At 31.7% G+C, this 6,910-nt stretch overlaps 1 long non-coding RNA gene across 1 annotated transcript; it reads right to left on the bottom strand.

The window, feature by feature from the left end:
* Positions 1–3,099: 3,099 nt before the first annotated feature.
* On the bottom strand, positions 3,100–6,502 carry LOC136795289 (uncharacterized). Its single transcript, XR_010842873.1, has 3 exons — positions 6,377–6,502; positions 5,754–5,951; positions 3,100–3,265 (listed from the first exon to the last, which is right to left on the bottom strand). It is a non-coding gene; the product is annotated as an uncharacterized lncRNA (long non-coding RNA).
* Positions 6,503–6,910: the final 408 nt, after the last annotated feature.

Genomic DNA, 6,910 nt, shown 5'->3' with positions numbered 1-6,910 from the left:
GGCAATTGTGTGGCCCTGTCAGATCGTAGGAGCAAAGACGAAGGAAAAATTCAATGCAATTTAAAGTATAGACTTTATACATAAAGATAGAAAATAGTTGGTTTTCATTATTCTAATCTTTATTTAGAATATTTGTTCAAAAAATAACACCAAAAAAATAAATAAACATGAAAAAGGATTTATTTACAAAAATAAATTAAATACAAAATAATGTTAGTGAGGTAGGGTATTTGGTGTCTAAATCTATTTTGACACATGCGATGTGGCACAAAAGTCATTTTTGAAAAATTTTGAGTTATAATCCAATACAGAATTCTAATCATTTCGGTCCTTAAAATATTTTATTAAATAGTGTTAACGTTAGTAGCTTCAACGAGTTAATTTTCTGGTACATCGAAATGGTCTCAGTAGGTGAGTCGATACCCCTGGAACATTTCTCCTTTCCCACAATCAGGATTTCCCCTCCAACCAAGCAGAAGTAATTAATTTCACTCCTTACCCATATCCTGTCCAGACTTTATTTCAAAATAATGTGTTTTGACGTAGCCATTTTGAAAGGTCTTTGCTCTACGGAGGTTTGATAGTTTGAATAAAGCTTTTCCAGTCGATGACTTTTACTGTTAGAGTCAAGAGTATTATAAACTCCTTATAGATTTGGATATAAGTACTCATCTGTAGAGTACATAAATCATTGATATGATAAACGTTACTCACTTATATTTCAAAATAACAGAATTGTAAAGCAGCAAATAGAGCTTTAAAAATTATTACTCAGACTTTGTAAAAACAGATGTTCTCCAAAATTGGCTTCTTCAAGAAAATATTATATATATACATATTCCATTTTCGTGATTTATGGAAAATCTGAATCAATATTTCAGACATTAAATGTGTGGGTACTATTGGTGAACTGTATAGATAATTATAAAAAGAAAATATTACAAGAGATAATGGTATTAGCAGAGTAGAACATTTGAATTAAATCAGTTAATAAACAGTGATTAATGTGGTCTATTTTACTGATGGTGATGATGGTGAGAAAGAAGAACACTTAATCTTGTTAGTTCACAATTTGCTAAATGGTAGGAGGCCTTATTTATCTTTTCACATCAGCTCTCATCTCCTTTTTCCCTCGCCAGGGAACAGTTTCTTGGTCCTACTCATTCATGTAGAATATGAATTAAAAAAATATATATCTGAGGTAACAGCGAATGGTGCAGTTGGCTATCTTTGTCTTCTTCTGCCGACTCGAGGGGTTACTATATGGCACTAATATTTGGCTTTTTTATGGTAAACATAACAATTAACATTATAATTTATTATTATATTTTTTTTTTAGTTGGCTCTATAGGACGGACTTAGTAGATCTTTGGCCGCCAGAACCAGCCGCCGCCGCCTAGTCTTACAGGGCTACTGCTTTCCTGTTTGCTGCATGCAGCTCTTTCACTTCTTTGTTGATTCTATCTATCCATCGGTTTTTTGTCTCCCACGTGGTCTCTTGCCAACTATAGTGGCCTTCATTGCTGTATAGAGGCGTCCTGAAGGATTATTTGAAGCCACATGACCTGCCCATCTTAACCTCCTTGCCTTCGTGTCGTGAGTTATTCATTGACCAGTCTTTGCAAGCAGTTCATTCTTAGTTTTTCTCCTTCATATGTTAAGGCTAATTTAATATTATAAAATTATAATTATTTTATATAGTATTTATGATTCATAGAATTTTCATACTAGATAGGTTCCTAAAAGGTACAAAAATTAAACCTGAGACATACAACAGTAACAAGTCTAGTGAACGTATCGTAAGTAGACTAAAGGTAGTCTTCGATTTACATCTTTATTAATCAATCGTAATGCAGAAGATAAGTTTCGAAATACAATCCGAGTCTTAAGCAATAATAGAAAGCAATCAGAAATAGATGAGAACAGTTTGGCCGTACTGACAACCAACAAAGGTATTAAAAAAAATAATAACTGCAGAAGGATAAATCCAGAAATGAATAATAACAAAAAAAAAATTCAAATAAATATAAATGAGAAAAATAATTTCAAAAGTGGAAAATCTATTACCCCGCGTCTACTGTTTGTTTGTATCCTCAAACTCTTCAATTGCCATCAGGAGGGCCGATTTTCTCCTTCAAAGTGAAAGTGAAGCCAAAAATATGTGAGTTGCCCTTTATTAGAGCATAGATTGACTTTGAGATTAACAGGAATGTTCACCATTAAAATCCAAAAAGAATAATAAAGCAGCCAGTGATTGGCTCCTACTAGGTTAGAGTAGGAGCCAATCACTGACTGCTTTTATTCCTTTGCCACGCCCCTTAAGTTCATCATAAGGCCATCTTTTTTGGATGCACCTTTTCTGGCAGCATTATACCATATTGCATGTTTTTCAAATTTATTTATTGCGTAATGCTGAAGATCGATTTCAATTGCTCTAAACCCATTTATTTTCAGCGCAGGCGAATTTAATCAAATTAGACTTCGGCCTTACCTGAATCACTTTAATATGATAAGGATTGGAGCCTAAAAGACCAAACGACAAGGCATTTTGTTCATCGTAATAATTATTGTAAACCTTTAAAATTCAAAGGAAAAAAATTAAATGCGTTTAACAAAATTTAAATGAAAGGAGGAAATAAACAGCTATAAGGCTCAGGAGGAGAGGCCGGTTACAAGAGGGAGGGTTTAGCCTAACGAGCCACGGATTAGAGATCTTAGACCATTATCGGCCTTTAAAGAAAGCCGTATTATTTACAGCAGTTCCTCTAAAACCAGGCCATTCTTCACTCCCTAATAACACCATTAGTCGGCCAAGAACCATCCCTCAACCGAGGAACCTTTAAACCGCTGCTGTTCAAAATATATTCTAGAAACCAGGAAGCGAACAAGCTCGGCTTCCAATTAATCAACTACATGATATTCTTTAATTAGTTCTAATTTTGCCTCGACTAACGCAATAAATAATTCATCCCCTTTTTAAAGCTGACAAAAGTGTGAATAAATTGAACTAATATAAACTTTTCTCAAGAGGTCAAAGCTTAAAGTAATTTGATCATTTGTTTTAAAATTAAGATGATCAGATGAAAGAAATTATAAAAATAAATCGGAAATACAAAGAAAGAATTTTTTTAATCCACTTTTTGTTTAAATCGTTATTGTAGTAGTATCGTGTGTGGAATGAGAAGTACTGTCCAATGATGATATTTTTACTTATGGAAATTGTGAACTCTCACTACTCTGGACCATTACATCAAAATCCGTACACCTTAAAAAAAAGATAATAATAAAAAAAATTGATGATTGGATTTTATGTATGTAGCACATATATACTGATGTTCAATAGAGCAGTATTATCAACACCATTCGTGCTGGGGTTAACATATAACATAATCTAGTAGTGAATTCCAACTCTTTTTATTTAAAATAAAATTCAAGCTATGTATTAAAAATTTGAATATTCTTTTTTTTATTTATAACAAACCATTTCATTAAATTAATTTCCAGTGCGAAAGTGTATTGTTAATAAAATGTTAGTTTACGCTATTGCAAAAAACAATTATCATATAAAAAGATTCCAAATTTTCCAAAAACCATTGCTTAGTAATTAAAGTCATCAATAACTTACCTATCAGTTGTAAACTTTTTTAACTGACAATAAACGAAAATTTCACAATTACCTAGAGAAATAATCTAAAATTTCTTCTCCCAACTTATTTATTCTTCTAATTTGGTAGTGATTATTGGAGACATTCGACTACCGGAGATTTGAAGTTGCTTAAGATTGTTGCGAAAACACCGTCCCAACATCGAAATTTTCGAAGTTATCGATACCCACATTTATTTAATAAAATTTATTTTCTATTTATCAATTGTCACGGTTAAAAAAAAAAACTTGAGTCTATCAGGTCTACTACATACCTGAGATTGGACAAAACAACGCAACTGACGGGATTCCTTTTCGTCAAAACCGAAAATTTCAAACAGGCTACGGACAAAGTCAATTCGATTATGTTTGGAGATCGAAGGGGTGTTCATATTAGTTCATGAAAAAAAGAAGTTATTTCAACTCAATGTTTGATTATTTTAATGAAAACCGTAACAGTTACTGGTCAAAATTGATGACTGCCATTCACGGATAGAGGAAATCAAATACGGTGGCTGTTTCAAAACGTTACAAAGATTCAGGTTTTCGATAGCTCTATGTCTTTAAAAACTATTTACAACAGTAAATGTTTTCTACTTGACAGAACTCAAAAATGAATTATTTTTATCTTCTGGAACAGCTGCCATTTTTTATTCTCCTTTATGGTTAATAAAGTCGTTCATTTTGACTCTTAACTGTATGTAGTATACATTAAAGTTATTAAAAATTGCAGTGAAAAACTTCTTTTCTCCAACCTTGGGTTCATGGACTAGACTATGACTGGAACCACAATATACAACGACAGTATTGTGAAATACATAAATTAATAAATAATTCAAATCAGTAAAACACGAGAGCTTTGCAAGGGAGTGATCATTTACCATTACGCTAATACATAACATACGTCGCCAGCCAAACTACTACTATCCAGCAACAGTATAGAATAGTGGTACTCAAACCTTTTTTTCATAGGGGGCCACAACCAAGTGTTAGTAATGGTGTCGTGGGCCGCGAAAAAAAAAATAATAATAATGAAAAAAATAGGTAATCATTTCTTAGGTTTTCGCGATTGTTATCAATTGAACTAAACAATTATGAACAGTTTCATCAGGTGTATTTTAACAATTTTTTTTGTCATTTCCTGACGTTTTAAACACGTTTAAACACAGTATCCGTGGTCACAAGCTTTGGTTTAGTTCAAATCATTTAGGTGCTAATAATAAAACAAATTCAAAATTAATGAGCTATTTTCTGTAATGAAAAATGTTATGATCAGGTCTATTTATAGACCTGGTTTAGAATCAACTTCATTTATTGACCTAGTAAAATAATTTTAAAATATATAAAATTAAATACTATATTTTATTAACGGTTAAAATTTTATATATGCAAATTTAATGCCTAATATTCTTTCTCGGTACATAGGTAATAGCACAAAATCGGACTCACTTGCTCGATACGGAAATAAAAACGCCCAATACACACACATCGCTAATCCAAAAACTTGATTTGCCGTATTTCCGAAAATTTTAAAATTATGTGTTGCCGTGATACAATCAGATGTCTGAGGTAAATTAAAAAAAAATAATAATAATAAATTATCAATAGCATTGCACACCGCGGCACGGTAATATCATGTAGTATCTATTAATTCAGGGCGCTCTCAATTTTTCTAATGGGCGCGAAATTCAAAATTATTTAAAATAAAGTAACACCAGATGAGCCAACCACGAAAGGGCGCAGGTTCAGTATAGCTTGTATAGGACTCTTCCGTAAGTTGGAGGAAAATTATGCCAATGATACGGAACCAAACCTAGCATAATATCTGCACGAAAAATGTAATTATTATATTGGTGATACTTAGAAAATGGACAAATATTCGTTCCCTAAAACGACGAATTTAATATTTATAAAAAAAACAAAAAAACATTACTTTTGTAATTACCTTCATGTTAAACCACAGCACTATGGTTGAGAAAACCCTACTAATTTTTGTTTATGAAACAATTTAATTTAGCAAATCAGAATTCGAACAGGGCTAGTTAATCTTAGTGTTTAATCCACTACCTCTAACCTTAAAATATTATTAAAAAAAAAAAACTAAGGTTACAGTGACACTGTAATAGAGCTTGGCAGAAAATCTGATTTCAATATACGACTTAGAGCTTCCTTTAGCATAAATGTATTATCATCCCGTCCCTTCGGCTGCAATTTCAAATGTTTCTGATTTTCCACCTTCGATTTTCTACATAGCAACAGCATTGGTTCGATATAGTGGTCTGGTTTGGTAGAATTGCGTTTCCAACCTCTAGAAAATTGAAATAACATAAATATTACGATATAATATGAAACAACTAAGAAGTAACGAATTAGATTTCATGATGAGTATACAGGATTGTCGGGGAGTTCATTAGATAACAAATATAAGAAGAACTTTGCCATCCTGTGCTTGAATTGTGAAAAAACAAAACTAATATAATTCTTAACAAGAAAAATATTGAAATAAATGAAACGGTTTTTATTGGAAACTTCTAAAAACAAAAAACATATATACAAATACAAGAATAAACTTAAAACTGATCATGATAAAAAAAATATAGAAAAATTTTTTTTTTTCTTTTCATTGAAGTCACCTAAATTTTTTTTTACCCGTGCTCTTGGACTAATATAAAATCAAAACTTTTTTGCCTGATATGCCACTGAGCAAAGCATCTATGTATTTAAAAATGTTACCTGAAACGATCTGGGCATCCAGCACAAAAAGCAAACTTCTCCGACTCAACGTGAGGTTCTATGGTTTTAATCATATTGTGATGATAGTAGTGATGGACCTTACGGAATGTTGATTTTTTCTTTTCCTTTAAAAAATAGTATGACAAAAAAATAAAAAAAGGTAAGCATGGTGGTACACTTATTCAAATTTCTATTCTCTACGGGAAATACACCCAATATATACCGAGATGAAAATAAAGTGATCGTCCATTATTATCTGTTTTAATGAATGGGAGATGGACCAGGTGCGGTCAAGTAAAAACTCAAATAGTGATCAATTTTAATTGAGCCAGTGTTTCGCTCCACGTTGCAGGGCGTCTTTAGGGTTAGAAAAGATACATACACTTAACACAAGTAAATTAAAAATTAAAAGGGTATACAATGTAACGTGAAAATTAAATTAGAAAATAAGGTTAGAGACAATAAATGAAAACAGAAATCATAACAAATAAAAATAAGAGATATAAAAGAAAGTACTAAGATATAGAATAAGGG

This window comes from Halyomorpha halys, unplaced genomic scaffold (genome assembly GCF_000696795.3).
Source record: "Halyomorpha halys isolate HHAL.00 unplaced genomic scaffold, Hhal_1.1 Scaffold7981.1, whole genome shotgun sequence".
NCBI lineage: Eukaryota > Metazoa > Arthropoda > Insecta > Hemiptera > Pentatomidae > Halyomorpha > Halyomorpha halys.
The sequence above is the reverse complement of the archived record's forward strand: the minus strand, read 5'-3'. Positions and strand labels throughout refer to the sequence as shown.